The sequence below is a fragment of the Rhinoraja longicauda genome, chromosome 18 (genome assembly GCF_053455715.1).
Source record: "Rhinoraja longicauda isolate Sanriku21f chromosome 18, sRhiLon1.1, whole genome shotgun sequence".
Taxonomy (NCBI): domain Eukaryota; kingdom Metazoa; phylum Chordata; class Chondrichthyes; order Rajiformes; family Arhynchobatidae; genus Rhinoraja; species Rhinoraja longicauda.
Genome location: NC_135970.1, coordinates 12,804,050 through 12,823,385, shown reverse-complemented (window position 1 = coordinate 12,823,385; position 19,336 = coordinate 12,804,050). Strand labels below are relative to the sequence as shown.

General features: G+C 44.7%; 1 protein-coding gene across 2 annotated transcripts in view; it reads right to left on the bottom strand.

Moving 5' to 3' along the window:
• LOC144602254 (N-acetyl-beta-glucosaminyl-glycoprotein 4-beta-N-acetylgalactosaminyltransferase 1-like) overlaps positions 1-19,336 on the bottom strand; it is a 569,664-nt gene that overhangs the window by 90,678 nt on the left and 459,650 nt on the right. The gene's annotated exons all lie outside the window — the stretch shown is intronic.

The window sequence follows — 19,336 nt, the reverse complement described above, 5'->3', positions numbered from 1 at the left end:
GAACTGATTAAATGGCAGCACATTGTGCATGGAATCAGAAAATCAAAATTGGTATTGATGTTTTCATGACATGTATCTTTACAATCAACTAATTTTGTTTGGGAATGAATACGCTAATTTAAATGTGTAAGAAGGAACTACAGATGCTGGTTATACACTGAAGATAGACACAAAATGCTGGAGTAACTCAGTGGGACAGGCAGCATCTTTGGAGAGAAGGAACGGGTAACGTTTCGGGTCTGAAGAAGGGCCTCGACCTGAAACATCACCCATTCCTTCTCTCCAGAGATGTTGCCTGTCCTGCTGAGTTACTCCAACATTTACGCTATCTAAGCTAACTTAAATCATTTACCTTATTGGCACAAGGGATAGTAAACAGCTGCAATGCACCATTAGCTCATGGCATTCAGCATCTTGTACACTCTAGGGTACAGTCAGCAAAAGACTAACATGAGGGCATGATGTTAGTAGCAGACCCACCAAATGGAGCACACTGCCTGAATGTCCCGATGTCAGGGTCTGACCACGTCTCTGGGCAATGGACCTCTCGACCGGCAATGACTGAAGTTTACTCCATCGTCACTGGGCGCCAGTCAGTTCCCAAGTCTGCAGACAGCACCCTCACCCAAACCAGAAGGTTGATGTTCAAGTCCTACCCCAGGTGATTCACTCGGGCTGATGAGATGTTGAACAGAGATCCTGTCTATCTCTTAAGTAGTTGGTAAACATCCTATAGTCCCCTTTGATGGTGACAGTATTATGAACTTTCCAGGGCCATTATTTGTCCCTCAACTAACACTGCTAAATATAGACCATTTGCTCACCACTGCTGTTTCAGGCACACTGTTGTACTGACATTGGCTGACATATTTTAATATATTACAACAGGGTATTTTTAGATCAGGGAAAATGTACAAAGAAACAATTGAGTGAAGGATTAATCATTGACTCGGAGGCATGTTTTGATAGCTTTTTTTTTCCTGGGCTAATTCTTTTGATAAATTATTGACTTTTCTTTACTTCCACTCTGTTACAGTTTAGATGAAGTTCAGTCACCATAAATGTTGTCAACAATATTAATGCTCCCACCAGATGGCAGCAACATGCATATGAAACTGTATTAATAATAAAGCCACTGGGCCTTGCAACTGCTAATTTAGTCACACTGTTAAAGTAAGTTGGTATCTCTGACAATATCAATGTACAGCATGGCTAGACTACTTTGTCCTTACCATGCCCCCTCCTCTCGATGCTAATGCCATCAGTCCACTTCACATTGGGGTAGCGGCCATTGTGCCGTACCACACTCAGTTTGACCCTGACTGCCAATGCCATCGGTGTGAAATGTGCACACATTCTTCCCTTGCCTCGTAGGCTTCCCCCTCTCAGATTCCTCACGCATCCCAAAGATGTGCAACAGGATCGATTAGATGCTACGAAATGGCCCTTTGTTTAGTTAAGTTTAGTTTGGAGACACAGCGCAGAAACAGGCCCTTCGGCTCACCGAGTCCAGCGATCCCCGCACATTAACACTATCCGTCACACACTCGGGACAATTTTACACTAGCACCAAGCCAATCGACCGACAAACATGTACGTCTTTGGAGTGTGGGAGGAAACCGAAGATCTCGGAGAAAACCCATGTAATCACAGGGAGAACGTACAAACTCCGTGCAGACAAGCTCCGTGGTCGAGATTGAAGCCAGGTCTCCAGTGCCGTAAGGCAGCGACTCTACCGCCGTTTAGTGGAGTTTAGTGAGAGTGAGGAGAATCCTGAGAGGGAATAACTTATAGGAAACTAAGTGAGTTGGGGGCGGGGAAGCAGGGGACTGGTGGGCTTGGTCTGAGGGCTGGCATGGATTCTATGGGCCGAATGGCCTCCAACCCATTTTCATATGGGGGAGATAGACTCAAAAAGCTGGAGTAACTCAGCGGGAGAATATAGATGGCGTTTCGGTTCGAGACCCTTCTTCAGAGCTCTGCTGAATGCAGGCTATGTCCAGCTGTGCCCACGGATGCAGATATGAGAAAGTTTACACAGAAGAAACTAAATCTAAAACATTGTCAACTTTGCTTAGCCCTCTACTGTGGAACCACGTACAGGCAAAATCCATATTTGTACAACAGGCAGAGAGAGAGGGGTGAACTGAGGCAAAAAACAGGAAATTGTAGATCATGAAATCGGCCCGCACAGTGGTGCAGCCGTAGAGTTGCTGCCTCGCAGCACCAGAGACCCAGGTTCGCTCCTGACTATGGACTGTATGGAGTATGTACGTTCTCACGTGACCACGTGGGTTTTCCCTGGGTGCTCCGGTTTCCTCCCACACTCCAACGATGTATAGGTCTGTAGGTTAATTGGCTTCGGTAAAAATTGCAAATTGTCCCTAGTGTGTAGTGTGTGCTCGTGTAATGGTGATTGCTGGTCGGCACGGATTTGGTGGGCCGAAGGGCCTGTTTCCACGCTGTATCTCTAAACTAAACTGCACTAAACTAAAAATCTATGATTGGGAGGATGCTGGAATCCATTATTATGGAAGTAATAGAAAAATGATTACAAAATGATAATGCAGGCATGCTGAGTCAACATCATTTTACGAAAGGAAAATCATATTTTACAGATTTATTGGAGTTTTGAGGATGCAATGAACAGAGTGGATAAGGAGGATAAGTTGATTGGACTTTCAGAGGCATTCAGTAAGGTGCCAATAATGAAAGATTATTGTTCAAGGTAAAAGCTTGTGGTATTGAGGGGGATGTAATGGAGGATTGTCTAATTAACGGAAACCAGAGAGCTGGAATAAATTGGACATTTTCACAAGGCAAGCTGCAACATAGAAGATCCAACAGAGTTCAATGCTGCGGCATCGATTATTTACAATCTATGTTAATAACACGGATGAAGGGATCGAGTGTACTGTACCAACTTTGCCCATAAATCAAAGGTAGATGGGTTAGGCAGGTACAAATGGATATCGAAAAACGAGCGGGCTAACATTTGGCAGATGAAGCAGAAAGGGGAAAAGGTAAGATTACCTACTCTGCAGGAAAGAGGAGAAAATCATAACATTGTTTAAAGAAAGAGATGGACGATTGATCTGGGAGTTCTTCATGTCAACCACAGAAAGTTAGCACATAGGCAATGCAATAAGAAGGCTAAACGGCCTTCATTGCACACAGCATGCAGAATATCAGCTGAAAAGCCTTGCTATAGATGTACAAGGTCTGGTCAGATTGCACCACGTTTAACATGTATATTCTTGGTCTCTTCACTGATGGAGGATATACTTATAGTGGAGATGGTTGAGAGACCAGTGTGCTGGAGCAACCGAAGAAAAACCCACGCAGCCACAGGGAGCTCCCGGGATCACGATCAATCTCGGGTCTCTGGCGCTGCAAGGTAGCAACTCTACCATGGCACCACTGTGCTGCCCCAGGGTGTTGTGTATTTTGTGCCCTTTACTGTTTATTATGTAGTGTATGTTTATTAGCTGTTTTTCCAGTGGTACTGTACACATTTTCAGATTTTTTTTAGATTTAGATCTAGAGATACAGTGCAGAAACAGGCCCTTCGGCCCACCGGGTCCGTGCCGCCCAGCGATCCCCGCACACTAACATCATCCTACACCCACTAGGGACAATTTTTACATTTGCCCAGCCAATTAACCTACATACTTGTACGTCTTTGGACCCCCCTTATTCGGTTATAGCTGACAATCGGTAATAATGGACACTTTCTCCCTCCCCCACCGTGAGTGATCCTGTATAGTAAGGGTTTACTGTATGTTTGTTGTTGTTTGTTATGGTTTTTACAGAGTAGTATGTTTACATATCTGTTGTGCCGTTGCAAGTAAGAATTTCATTGTTTTGTTTCGGGATAAAACACTCTTGACTTCCCTTGAGGAGTTGCTAGGCTGATTTGCAGGAAGGAACTGCAGATGTTGGTTTACACCGAATACTGACACAAAATGCTGGAGTAACTCAGCGGGTCAGGCAGCCTCTCAGGAGAAAAGGAATAGGTGACGTTTTGGGTTGCAACCCTTCTTCGGACTCGACACTAAATGCTGGAGTAACTCATCGCGTCAGGCAGCCTCTCTGGAGAAAAGGAATAGGTGACGTTTCAGGTTGACACCCTTCAGACTAGAGTCTGAAGAAGGGTCTTGACCCGAAACGTCACCTATCCATTTTCTCCAGAGATGCTGCCTGACCTGACGAGTTACTCCAGCATTTAATTTCTATACTAGGCTGATTTGGTGGACAGAGGACTTGTCACACGAGGAAAGGTTGCAAAGGTTACGGCTATCCTCATTAGAATTTAAAAGACTGTGAGATTATGCTATTAAAACAAACATGGTTCTGATGGGGCATGACAGGGTGGACTATGACAGGATGCGTTTTCGTGTGAAGATGTCTACAAATAGGAAACAAGGTTTCAAAATGAGGTGGAAATATGGAGGAATTCCTTCTCTCAAAGGCATGTAAACATTTTGAATTCTTCACAGATGTGGAAGACAAGTCATATTAAAACCTAGATTGGACTGATATCTGGTCAATGCAGGAATCAAGGTTAATGAGGAATAGACAGGAGAGTGGAGCTGAAGCCAAGATCCAATCTGCTATGATCTTATTGAATAGCAGAGCAGGGCTGAGTGGCTGTGTGGTCTACTCCCCCTCCTAATCCTTAAGCTCTTAACGAGACAGTTACAGTAGCTTACTTACATCATCAGAAGACAGCTAAAATTCATTCCCCATTCTGAAAGGGTTAAAGCAGGCTTGGCAACAAAATGGGGGCACAGTGGTTCAGCTGGTAGAGTGGTTGCCGCACAGCGCCAGAGACTCAGGTTCAATCCTGACTTTGGGTGCTGCCTGTGTGGAGCTTGCTACATTCTCCCTGTGACCAGGTGGGTTCCCTCAGGGTGCTCCGGTTTCCTCCCATGCCTCAAAGACGTGCAGGGGTGTAGGTTAATGGGCCTCTGTAAAATGGCTCCTAACGTCTAGGGTGTGAATGAGAAAGTGGGATAACATGAACCCTAAACTAAACCAGGGTCAATGGGTGATCAATGGTTAGTGTGGACTCAGTGAGCTGTAAAGTCTGTTTTCATCCTGTATCTCTAATCTAAACTAAAGAAAACTAACACCGGCAATCAAACAGGAAGCTTTTACACGAACATGGATATAAAGATACTGTCTGGCACCACTTCATTTCCAAACCACTTTCAGGAGGGGAACACTAATGAGTGGAGCTGTGTCCATGAATGCAAATGTGTCAGACCTAATGCCATCTGTTTGTGGATGTGCTTGTGCAAACATCAACTCCAGTACAGTATACCTGGGGCAGCACAGTGGCACAGCGGTAGGGCTGCTGCCTTACAGCATCAGAGACCCGGGTGCTGTCTGTACGAAGTTTGTACATTTTCCCTGTGACCGCGTGGGTTTTCTCCAGGTGCTCCGGTTTCCTCCCACACTTCAAAGACGAGCAGCTTTGGAGGTCAATTGTCTATGGTAAAAAACTGTAAATTGTCCCTAGTGTGTTGGATAGTATTAGTGTACAGGGTGACCATTGGTCGGCACAGACTTAGTGGACTGAAAAGGCCTTTTTCATCACTGTATCTATAAAGTTTATAAAGTCTAAAGTATTTTGTTGTTTGGTTAGATCAGCAAATGCTGAGAGTATTTATTCCCAGTGAAGTTGGAAAATAAATGCTTTGTAATTTATAGATATTGTGCTGAGAGTGGGGTCTTTTCTTCCTGTTCCAAGTATTTTGACAACTGGTAAATTAACTTTCCATGAAGGAGAATTGTTTTGTTTTAATTCCCTCATTATTTTCAATCGCTGGTTGTTCAAAGCAGTGTCATAGAGTCAAAGAAGATGGAAGCAGGCCCTTCGGCCCAATTTGCTCAGACTAACCAACATGTCCTATCCACACTAGTCCCACCAACCTGCGTTTGGCCCTTATCCCTCTAAATCTGTCCTATCCATGTAAGACTCATGTCTAAACTTTAGTTCGTGAAGTCTGAAGGCACAATCCTGAAGCATCAGCTACTTTAAGAACCACACAGAGTCACCTACAATCCGCCAGTCCAAATTTAGCTCAGCAGAAAATACTGCTCAGTACTTTAAAGATAATTATCATTCTAAGGAGAAGGCTGGCCTGAAGTGTTAACCTGCTTTGCTATTCCAGACACCCACTGCTTCTCTGGTAGCAGATTTCGAACAAATCACTTATTTCTCAGAAACTTAAAGGTTAATTACTTTGACCTATCACCACAGTAACAAGGCGCCAATGACAGAGATGCCTCTTGCCCAACTTTCCAGCTTCGCTCCACGGCGATGCCAGAAGTGAAAGTTCATGAATTGTCAGGGTGGAGATGTAAAACCTAATAATAGAAAGTAATAAGTGAGGGAGAGATAAAGGTTAAGAAACAGATATTGGGGGCAGTGTAAGCAGGGCAGGTTTGCCGACCCTCAAACCTTCAGTGCAATTGGAACATACAATCAGATATTGATCATCAGTACAATATGGCAGCACGGTGGTGTTGTGGTAGAGCTACTGCCTTCCAGCGCCAGGGACCCAGGTTCGATCCTGACTACAGGTGCTGTCTGCACAGAGTTTGTTTGTTCTCCCCGTGACTTGCCTGGGTTTTCTCCGAGATCTTCGGTTTCCTCCCAAACTCCAAAGACCTGCAGGTTTCTAGGTTAATTGGCTTGGTGTAAATGTAAAAATAATCCCTGGTGTGTGTAGATAGTCATTTTATAATCCTTGAATAATCCCTAACATAAGCCCCTGTTGGCCCTGGACAGGATGTCCCAGGGAGGCCAAACTTTTATTCGGCATGCATGCACTTCCCCCACATATACAACGGCACGGTGGTACCATTGCTGCCTTAACGCGCCAGAGACCTGGGTTTGATCCTGACTACGGGTGCTGTCTGAACGGAGTTGGTATATTCTCCATGGCCTGCGTGGGTTTTCTCCGGGATCTCCAGTTTCCGGTTTCCTCCCACACTCGAAAGAAGTACAGGTTTGCGGGCTAATTGGCTTGGTATAACTGTAGATTGTCCCTTGTGCGTGTAGGATAGTGTATGTGTGCGGGTATCGCTGGTCGGCGTGGACTCGGTGGGCTGTTTCCGTGCTGCACCTCTAATCTAATCTAATCAGTAAGCACGCGCATTATACAAACATATCTCTGGTGTTATTAGTAAGAAGCTCACTCTAGGATCAATATTGTGCCTGCTGCATATGCTTTTCCATCTATCATCAATAACGAACTGTGGCATAGGCAGAGGATTTCTAATTACAGACATCGTGTCTATCGAACTCTAACATTAGAACCCAAAAGAAAACCGATTAATCATAACACTGCCACCGGCTGCACTTGCATAGCAGATCTATAGTATTAATTGAAGGCTACATTATTAGAGAAGAATGACATGGCACACTGTCAGGATTCATAATTTGAGGATAAGTGGATGAATCATTATGACATTATTAAGCATTGTACGTGGCCATTTCCAGAGCAGGCAAAGAATCGAACTTGCCGATGGTCGCAAAGAAGACTTCCACAGTGAGCTGCCCCCAGTGATGTAACACTGCACTGCCCAATGTCAACCCAAGTCAAATAAAAAGTGCTAGAGTAACTCAGTGGTTCAGGCGGCATCACTGGAGAACATGGATAGGTCCATCCAAGACCGCAAGAAATTGCAGAGAATTGTGGACGCAGCACCGACCGTCCCTTCCATTGACTCCATCTACACGTCATGCTGCCTTGGTACAGTACAGCCTCAATTTCTGCAAGTTAACACCGTTAGAGATCACTGACTGAGCCTCGGGTGGAACATTGTCGGAGGTCCTGGCCATCAGACTTCAGGAATCTCTCAGAGAGGATGTGGAGGAGGTCCACCAGAACATTGCGGAGGATTTCAGCTGCTGGATGTTGGAAACAGTTGGACAAGATCTTGGACCATATTTAAGTTTGGATCGTCGGGTAAGTGCTGGAGAGAGTCAACAACTTCAAGTTCCTGGGCGTGCATATCTTTGAAGATCTGTCCTGGACCCAGCACATCAATGCAATCATACATAAAGCCCATCAATGCCTCAAGTTCCTTAAAAGATCGAGGAGATTAGGTGTGTCGATGAATAATCTCTTGATCCTCTACAGGTGTATGGTAGAGAGCCTATTGTCTGGTTGCATCACGGCCTGGTTCAGCAACTCAAAAGCCCAGGAACGAAATGACAAAAAGTGGTGAACACTGCCCAGACCATCACGGGTACCTACCTCCCTACCATCAAAGAGATCTAAAAGGCAATCAGCATCATTAAAGACCCACATCACCCTGGCCATGCTTTCATATCTCTCCTGCCATTGGGAAAAAGGTATAGAAATATGAAAACTGTAACGTCCAGGTTGGGAGACCATGTTACAGTTGTATAAGGCATTGCTGATACTACATTTTTCGTATTGTGTTCAGTTTTGGTCACCATGTTATAGGAAAGATGTTGTCAAGCTTAAAAGGGTCCAGAAAAGATTTACCAGGTTGTTGTCAGGACTCGAGGGACTGAGCTATAGGGAGTGATTGAGCAGGCTATGGCTTTATTCCATGGAACGCATGAGGATTAGGGGTGATCTTATAGAGGTGTACAAAATTATGAGAGGCATAGATCGGGTAAATGCATAGTCTTTTGCCCAGAGTAGGGGAATCGAGAACCAGAGGATTTAGTTTAAGGTGAGGGGTGGGGGGGGGGGGGGGGGGGAGATTTAATGGGAACCTGAGGGATAACCTTTTACACAAATTGTGGTGGATGTACGGAACAGATACTTGAGGTGGGTATTATCGCACAACGTTTAAGAAACATTTAGCCAGGTACATGGATAGGACAGGTTTAGAGGATATGGGGCAAAAGCAGACAGGTGGGACTAGTATAGATGGAAGATGTTGGTTGGAATGGGTAATTTGGGCCGAAGGGCCTGTTTCCAAGTTGTATGACCCTAGAACCATCAGACATTGAACATTACAAATGCCAACTAAACTACAAATTGTGGTGGTTACACTAGGGATTTGGGGTTTTGTTTTGTTTTTGCACTTTTGGTTTTTTTTTTCTATATATTGCACTCCTTTTCTTTTTGTTTGTTTATTATATAATCTATTGAGTGCTGTGTTTAAAACCTGTTGTGCTGTTGCAAGTAAGAATTTCATTGTTCCATTTTCAGGGAACATGACAATAATACACACTTGACTCTTTCATTTGATCTTCGGGTACAGAAGGCTAAAAGGTAGAGCTTTTGATGGAGAATACATGCACCTCAAACCGATCAATAGGCAGAAATCTGTGAAATCAAAGGGACGCTGAGGCAAAACAGTTGTCAGAGTCTGGAACACTTCATGTGATATCATGAGCAAAGCTGCTTCCACGAAACATTTTAACATGGAGTTAGATCTACCAGCTGGCACTGAGGGACTGAGTACAATTTCCTTTCAAACAGCTAACAGACAAGACAGGCTTGGAAGCAGGTGATAATGCTGTCGGTTTCAACGGCCAAAATGTTCCAATTCATCATCGAAAGCAAGAAATTGCAGGGAGTTGAAGATGAAGTCCAGTCCATCACTCAGTCCCGACTCCCCACCATCTGCACTTCACGTTGCCTCGGAAAAGCAGCCAACATAATCAAATACTTATCCCACCCTGATCAAAAGCTTGAATGCGCGCACCACCAGACTCGAGAACAACTTCTCCCCCTCTGTCATAGGGTTTTTGAACATTCCTTCCAGAAGCTAAGTTACTGTCCGATTTACCTCAACCCCATGAACCGATGTGCTACAACGCTGACAATTATATTCTGCATTCTGTATCTTCCCCTTTGCTCTATCTATTGTACTTGACTTTGATGATTCTATTCATATATGGTACATCTGATCTATTTGGATAGCAGGCAAAACAAATCTTTCCCTATACCTGCATCGAAGCAATGGCCAAGAAAGCACACCATCACACATTCCTTAGAAGGCTTAGGAAGTTCGGCATGTCCCCAACAACTATCACCAACTTCTACAGATGCGCCGTAGAAAGCATTTTATCGGGATGCATCACAGCATGGTTTGGGAACAGCTCCATCCAAGACAGCAAGAAATTGCAGAGAATTGTGGACGCAGCCCAGACCATCGCACAAACTATCCTCCCTTCCATTGACTCCATTTACACTTCACACTGCCTCGGTAAGGCCACCAGCCTAATCAAGGACGAGTCTCACCTTGGTCACTCTCTCTTCTCCCCTCTCCCATCAGACAAGAGGTGCAGAAGTCGTGAAAACGCACATCTCCAGATTCAGGGACAGTTTCTTTCCTGCTGTCATAAGGCAACTGAACCCTTCCTGGCAACAATAGAGTGCGGTTCTGGGCTACCTCTATCCCATTGTAGACCCTCGGACTATCCTTCATCCTACTTTACTGGACTTTATCTTGCACAAAGCGTTATTCGTTTTATCTGTAGACTGTGGACCGCTTGATTGTAATCATGTACAGTCTTTCCACGGACTGGATGGCAGGCAACACAAAGCTTTTCACTGTACCTCGGTACACGCAACAGTAAACTAAACTGAACTAAACTGGTACATGTGACCTTAATAATCCTAAACATAAACCTAAAATATGCACATAGTTGCCCAAGCTGGCAGGTAACTTGCCTTTCTTGCAGCAATCAGTGGAAGCAGGTACTTTCCCAGCATTGAAAAAAGTATCCAGATGAGTCAATTGCCAAGGCATAAAATGCTATGGACCAAGTGCTATTAAATGATATTAGTATAGGAGGTTGGCTGAATGGCCCGTTTTGATGCTGGTTAGGGCATAGCTATAAGGTGAGAGGGGGAAAGTTTCATGGAAATGTGCGGGGCGTTTTTTTTTACCACAGAGAGTGATGGGGAGCTGGAATGCATTGATAACGGTGGTGGTGAAGGTAGATATGATAGTGGCATTTAAGAGGCTCGTAGGTAGGCACTTGGAGGTGCAGGGAATAGAGGGAGAATAGAGAGATCATGTACAGGCGGACGAGTTCAGTTTAATTTGGCATCATGGTTGGCACAAACTTTGTTGGCCGAAGGACCCGTTTCTGTGCGGAACTGTTCTCTGTTCTATGTTAGATTCTGTGACCCGGCTAACTGCTTTGAAAAGAGAAGTAAAATTCATCTACAGCAATGTGACAGTAATTTAATAAAGAGCAGGTGAATAATTCAACAGAAGCAACATTTCACCTCTGGGTTTAATTTTCCTCCTCCACACACATATATCAACATGCATCAGTCTATTGTGAAGCTTGGATTTGCTTTGTTTTCAATCTGAAACTGCCCAACAGCCATTCAAAGCAAATTCACCTGCACATTATTAAACTGTGCAAAGTAGGTATTTTCTTCTGGGAGAAAAGTGATCTGTGAAAATATTTAGTTTATTTTATTAATATAGTTAAGGCTCTCACAGTTGAACTGGCACCCTCGGGGCAGCTGTTAAATTCATTCAAAGTGGTTTTGTAAGGAGATAACAGTAAGGATTTGCAAATTTGCATTTCTCTCTTGCCTTACTGAGTCATTTATCTGTTACATATTCAGGACCTTGGGGCTCTATGATAGCGATTAGCTGAAGCATTGATGTGTAAGAAGTAATGACATTTCCACTCCTGGAGTGGACTGGAAGATGCTCAGATGTCTGTAGAACTGTCACCATTTCTCCTGTCTTTGGATGCACTTTCCATTTCTCTCCACACAGATGCCCTATACCCTGAACATGCAAGCACTGAGACTCCACTATTATCCAGCGCACCAGGAGTGTTAATATAATTAAACTTAAGGTGAAAGCCATTCTATTTAGACTTTAGACTTTAAGGACACAGCGCGGAACAAGCCCTTCGGCCAACCGAGTCTATGCCGACCAGCGATCAACCCGTACACTAGCACTATCCTACAATCTAGGGACAATTTATAATTTTTACCTAAGCCAATTAAACTTCAAAACTGTACTTCTTTGGAGTGCGAGAGAAAACTGGAACACCCAGGAGAAACCCACGCTGTCACGGGGAGAATGTACAAACTCCGTACAGACAGCGCCCGTAGTCAAGATCGAACCAGTCTCTGGCACCGTAAGGCAGCAACTCTACCGATGCATCGCTGTGCCACTCCTCTGGCAACTCGTTCCATATACCCACCACCCTCAAGGTGAAAAGTTGCCAATAGACAATAGGTGCAGGAGGAGGCCATTCGGCCCTTCAAGCCAGCACCACCATTCAATGTGATCATGGCTGATCATTCTCAATCAGTACCCCGTTCCTGCCTTCTCCCCATACCCCCTGACTCCGCTATCCTTAAGAGCTCTATCTAGCTCTCTCTTGAATGAATTCAGAGAATTGGCCTCCACTGCCTTCTGAGGCAGAGAATTCCACAGATTCACAACTCTCTGACCTGAAAAAGTTTTTCCTCACCTCAGTTCTAAATGGCCTACCCCTTATTCTTAAACTGTGGCCCCTTGTTCTGCACTCCCCCAACATTGGGAACATGTTTCCTGCCTCTAACATGTCCAACCCCTTAATAATCTTATACGTTTCGATAAGATCCCCTCTCATCCTTCTAAATTGCCCTGCTGGGTCCAATGAAATCTTGCCCCTCTCACTTTAAACATATGTATCTTTATTTGATGCCCCCTACCCTGGATAAAAGACTGCGCATTCGCCCGATCTATTTCCCCTCGTGATTTCATACACCTCTGTAAGATGGCCCATCAGCCTCCTGCGCTCCAAGGATTAAAGTCCCAGGCTCCCCACACATCCTCGCGTGCAGTGTGACTCTACAGCTCTAAATAAAGAACCAAGCAGTGAGCCTGGTGAGACAGAATGACTGCTCCCAGGACACAGCGATTTCACGTACAAGACGAAATAATGCCTGCTATGTCAAATGCGTTGCACATTTAATAAATGGCAGACTCGTGGAAGAGTGCACTGGGGAATCATCTCAGAAAACACAACTGGATGTGCAGATCTGAGTGGATGGATGGCACAAGCTTCTCTGATGATTGATCTGGTAGCTCCTTCCTCCAGTGTTCAATTATGTAAAGTGGAATGGCCATTGGGAAACTGATTTCGCAGCCCTGAGACTGAGACTGCAAATGCCTCAAACACTCCCGCAATACAAGGGAAAGCTTCCTGAATACAAAGACTTTGTGCTCTTACATTTCACTTAATCTAATTATTGTGCTTGCAATTAACATTCTAATCCATTAAAAAAGTAAATAACGCTAAAGCAACAAAGACGTACATTTTAATTCTCGGCTCGAAATCTCCTATATTTATTTTGTATTCATGGCCTTTCATTTTAGATTCATATATTGGCAGTAATCTGCTTGTATCCAGTTTGTTTTACTTTCGTGGAATCTTAATAACTTCCATCGTATTGTACCATACGGGGACTGTTCTAATGAACAGAAGCCGCTTTTGTTGTACTTTCACATATTTGACAGCATCGCTGTGAATCTGTACAGCGCCCTCCCTAAACGCTCAGAAGTTATAGGAGCAGAATCAGGCCATTCGGCCCATCAAGTCTACTCCGCCATACAATCACAGCTGACCTGTCTTTCCCTCTCAGCCCCATTCTCCTGCCTTCTCCCCATAACCCCTGACACTTGAGAACTTATCGCTGCAGATCTGTATAGTAACCCCCCCTAAAGGTCTTAACATCATGTGATTAACACAATATGCCAAATGAGGCCTTATTTTGCATCCCTTGGGACAACGTTTCTATGTCCATTAGGTCTTTTTGCAGGAAGTGCCTCTCATCCTGTCAGACTCTATTCACAAATGATCCTCCACAGCATTGAGCCTTTTTTCCATTCTGGGTATGATTGCTCTATTTATTTTTAAACCAAAGTGCATCACCGTGTACTTATCTAATTCTATCTGCCGTGTTTTAGTTCATTACCTTGTCCTCTCAATAATCCCTTTGCAATTTCATTTTGGCCTGGAAAGAATTATTATTACTGGGCGGTTCGATCCTGACTACGGGTACTGTCTGTACAGAGTTTGTACGTTCTCCCCGTAACCGCGTGGGTTTCCCCCCGGGTTTTGCTCCAGTTTCCTCCCACACTGCAAAGACATACAGGTTTGTAGGTCAATTGGCTTCATAAAGATTGTAAATTGTCCCCAGTGTGTAAGATAGTGCTAGTGTATGGGGATCACGGGGCGGCGCGGACTCGCTGGGCTGACGGGCCTGTTTCCGTGCTGTATCTCTAAACTAAACTAAACCAAAGCAAACCACAGACCGGAGGGATGGTGCCGGTGATGACGACATATGTGACGGGCGAGGAACAAGGATCGGTAGGAGGGGGATCAGGGTCTTAAGGTCAGATGCGGGAGGCACACCCGGGGCCCAAAGGAGGCCCTACATCAGCCTGGGGCTTGCCTGGACTTCGAAAATGGCGCCAAAACGCTTTGCCTCTTGCACGTGGGTTCAGGAGACTATTTTTTTAGATTTAGATTTAGAGATACAGCGCGGAAACAGGCCCTTCGGCCCACCGAGTCCGCACCGCCCAGCGATCCCCGCACATTAACACTATCCTACACACAATAGGGACAGTTTTAAAAAAAACATTTTACCCAATCAATTAAACTACATACCTGTACGTCTTTGGAGTGTAGGAGGAAACCGAAGATCTCGGAGAAAACCCACGCAGGTCACGGGGAGAACGTACAAACTCCGTACAGACAGCACTCATAGTCAGGATCGAACCTGAGTCTCAGGCGCTGCATTTGCTGTAAGGCAGCACCTCTACCGCTGCGCCATCTGTACACTTTGCTGATAAGGTGGCGCATAGGTATGCCAATACTTTACTGGACTGTATGGAAGAAAGAATTTCACTGTGCTTTTGCACATGTGACAATAATGTGGCAATTGAACCATTATACTTCTCCCCCATCCAGAACATTTGGGAAAACTGTCATTACCAGCTGTAAGATTTTAATTTCTCTCAAGGGTCCATAAAGTTACCAAACTGTTGAGGAATAATAAGTGGTCCATTGGTCATAACAACATTAGAGTTAATAGCAATGAATATAACCCATTCCAAACAGTTCACTTGCCTCGGATCAGACAAATACTACCACAAATGTACAGATTCCTTTTTCAATTTCTCCCATCCAACCACCATTTCATCTAATCTGCTTGTCATTCCTGATCTTGTACTTAATCCTAATATGGATGTTAAAGTCTTATTATGACAGTGGGGGTGGGAGCCATTACAGAAATTTAGATGTTCCCAACCTGAATTGAATTTAGATTCGGAAAGTCTATTTTCAGACTAGCTTGTGCTTTAAACTAAACACAGAAATTACCTAATCCTGCAAATAGAAAAATCAAGCAAGTTTGATTTCTTTGCAAATATGCATGACAATAATTGATTTCAGAGTATTAACTTGCCTTTCTACTAATGATTTGATTTACTTCCTCACATGTGCATCTGGAAGGAGAATTTTAAATTGGAAATCAGCCAAGTGCACTGATCTTTTTGTAACTGGAATATTACTGCTGTGGCTTTATTGTTAATGTATTTTTGCTTAAAAGTGTGGGGGTGGGGAGGAAGGTATGAAACAACGGGTTTGAAAACTGGTGAATAGCAAGTTGAACTTAGGGCGGCACGGTGGCGCAGCGGTAGAGTTGCTGCCTTACAGCACGTGCAGCACCGCATACGACTTCGGGTGTTATCTTTACTGAGTTTGTACGTTCTCACCGTGGCACAGCGGTAGAGTTGCTGCCTTACAGCGCTTGCAGCACCGCATACCCCGGTTCGATCCCGACTTCGGGTGCAATCTTTACTGAGTTTGTACGCTCTCACCGTGGCACAGCGGTAGAGTTGCTGCCTTACAGCGCTTGCAGCACCGCATACCCCGGTTCGATCCCGACTTCGGGTGCTATCTTTATTTACTGAGTTTGTACGTTCTCACCGTGACCTACGTGGGTTTTCTCCGAGATCTTCGGTTTCCTCCCACACTCCAAAGACGTACAGGTTTGTAGGTTAATTGGTTTGGTAAATGTAAAAATTGTCCCTACTGTGTGTAGGATAGTGTTAATGTGCGGGGATGTGTGGTCGGTGCGGACTCGGTGGGCCGAAGGGCCTGTTTCCGCGCTGTAACTCTAAACTAAACTAATGAGCTTAAAGCTTTTCGTGTTGAAGGCAGTGAAGCATTCCACTTGCTCCAGTAACAGCACACAAGACCGCTCAAAACTATGTAGAAGAGACACATCGCGACCATTACAATAGTGTTAGAATTATCTGATGAATTCACAGCACCAACCTTGGGTGAAACAACAGTGACTTAACTAAAAGCACAAATGCACAAATATTTGCCAAACACTAACTCGAAAGGTAAACTATGGATTATTTTAACACTCTACAAACAGGTGGATTTGCTTCAGATGTAGAGCAAACCAAACAAACCCGATCATTTCTGGTTTTAATGGAGAAGGCATGCGGAACTGACTGTGTGGAGACAGGGCATTCACTGAGATTACTGAGGCAATAGGTCGGTCTTCCATCAAATGGGTTTCATTTTTAACACTGATGATCCAAGCTTCCCGGGCCTTGAAAACCACTTCAGGTAAAGGGAGGGGGACTGTTATAGAGTCATAGAGTGATACAGTGTGGAAACAGGCACTTCGGCCCAACTTGCCCACACCGGCCAACATGTCCCAGCTACACGAGTCCCACCTTCCTGCGCTTGGTCCATATCCCCCCAAACCTGTCTTATCCATTTACCTGTCTAACTGTTTCTTAAACGTTGGGATAGTCCGCATAGTGTAGTGTTGCTATTCGAGGGTTTGGAGGAGCTTGAAAGTTTCCATGCCACCAACATGCCGTACAGTCAGAGTCATACAGTGTGGAAACAGGCCCTTCTGCCCAACCTACCCACACCGACCAACATGCCCCATCTACAATAGTCCCTCTCCCTATCCCCCCAACCCCACCCCGCCTGCCTGTGTTTAGCCTATATCCCTCAAAACTATCCTAGCCATGTACCCATCTAAATGTTTCTTAACCATTGCTATAGTACCTGCCTCAACTACCTACCCCGGCAACTCGTTCTATACACCCACACCATTTGTGTACAAAGGTAACCCCTCAGGTTCCTATTAAATCTTACCCCCCTCACCTTAAACCTGTCCGCTGGTTCTCAATTCCCGTACTCTGGATAAAAGACTCTGCGTTTACTGAATCTATTCCTCTCATGATTTTGTACACCTCTATAAGATGAGCCCTCATCCTCCAGCTTGACAACATCTTTCCTAAAACAGGATGTCCAGACTGAAAGCAATACTCTAAATGTGGTCTCACCAACATCTTAAATAACTGCAACATGACCTCCCAACATCTATACTCAATACTCTGACTGATAAAGGGCAATGTGCCAAAAGTCTTCCTGACCACCTTATCTACCTGTGATGCCACTTTCAAGGAACTATGTACCTGCACTCCTAGATCCCTTTGCTCTACAACACTCCTCAGAGCCCTACCATTCACTGTGTACATCCTGCCCATGTTAAACTTCCCGAAATGCAATACCTCACATTTATCTGTATTAAATTCCATCAACCATTCCTCAGCTCACCTGCCCAAGATCCCGCTACAATTTTTAACAACCATCTTCTCTATCTACAATACCACCAACTTTTGTGTCATCTGTAATCCTGTTAATAGTGCCATATATGTTCTCATGTGATGTTGATATAGATGACAAACAGCAACGGGCCCAGCACCGAACCCTGGGGCACACCACAAGTCACAGGCCTCCAGTCCGATAAACAACCTTCCACCATCACCCTCTGCTTCCTTCCATGAAGCCAATTTCCTATCCGTTCACGATGGGATCTAACCTTCCAGAGCAGCCTACCATGTGGAACCTTGTCAAATGACTTGCCCCCATCAACTTTCTCATCAACCTTTTAGGTCACACCTTCAAAAAACTCAATCAGATTCGTGAAACACGACCTCCCACATACAAAACCATGCTGACTATCCCTAATCAGCCCTCGTTTATCCAAATCATGTATATTTTACCCCTCAAATATTCTCTAGTAACTCTCCGACCATAGATGTTAGGCTCACTGGCCTGTAGTTCCGAAGGCTTTTCCCTGCAGCTCTTCTTGAATAGAGGCACAACATTTGGCACCCTCCAGTCTTTGTTGGTTCTTCCATATGGCTGCTATCTCTAACTAGTTTCTCCAGACCCCCACCCCTGGTCACGAACAACCCGGGATCTGTCAGCCTCCTTGTTGTCTATTTTGCTGCTGTTTCCAGCCACCCCACCACTTCCTACAATGACTCCCCACCATCCATGCAAAGTCAAGCTACTTTTTCTGGAGATTGTCAGGCATCGAGCACATTAATGTGTCTCGCTTCATGGGAATAAAATAAGCATGCATATCACACAGTTTTAGCTGTAACCCTTTCAGGGGACCGTACTTTTTTTTCCCCCTAAACTTTCCTCCTGCCCATTTCACTGCCACTAAATTCTCGCCCATCCTAAGAAATATCGTAGTCCCAAAGTACATCTAAAAATACAAAATCACAGGCAGCAGTGCATGGTAGGCAGCAAGCATAAAGGCTTGACACAGACCCAAGAATAGAGCTTGCAGGGCAGTCTGGATGAGAGAATGACTGAGCAGATGATGGTGGATACAATATGAAATGCAGAGATAGCGTCCATGTTAGATGCACAGAGAATGTAGAGAGGAGAAAGACCAATAACACACAACCAGGGGACAAGTGCTCCACTGTTGGAATTAAGATTTGGTTCAACAGTGCTGCAAGATGTGGCCAAACGACCCGGTTTAAAACAAACTATGAAATGTGGCCAGTTCTCATCACTGGACAGTAATCCCTGCTGCCTTCAACTGCGCGGTCATTGGGTTTCTTATAATGGAACACATGGGTAGCATGGGACCTCAGTACTCGCTACATCGCAAGGCTTCCAATGCATTCTTGAGGAGTTTAGTTTAGAGATACAGCATTGAAACAGGCACTTTGGCCCACAGAAACCTGAAAGCATGCACCACCACACTCGGGGACACCTCTGTTATCAGGCTTCTGAACGTTCTCTCCATAAGCACGAGATTATGTCCAATTCATCTCCACCCCGTTGTGGACATTGGACAATGGCTATGGAACTGATGCCCGACATAGAAACATAGAAACATAGAAAAATAGGTGCAACAGTAGGCCATTCGGCCCTTCAAGCCAGCACCGCCATTCAATATGATCATGGTTGATCATCTAAAACCATTCCTGCTTTTTCCCCATATCCCTTGATTCCCTTAGC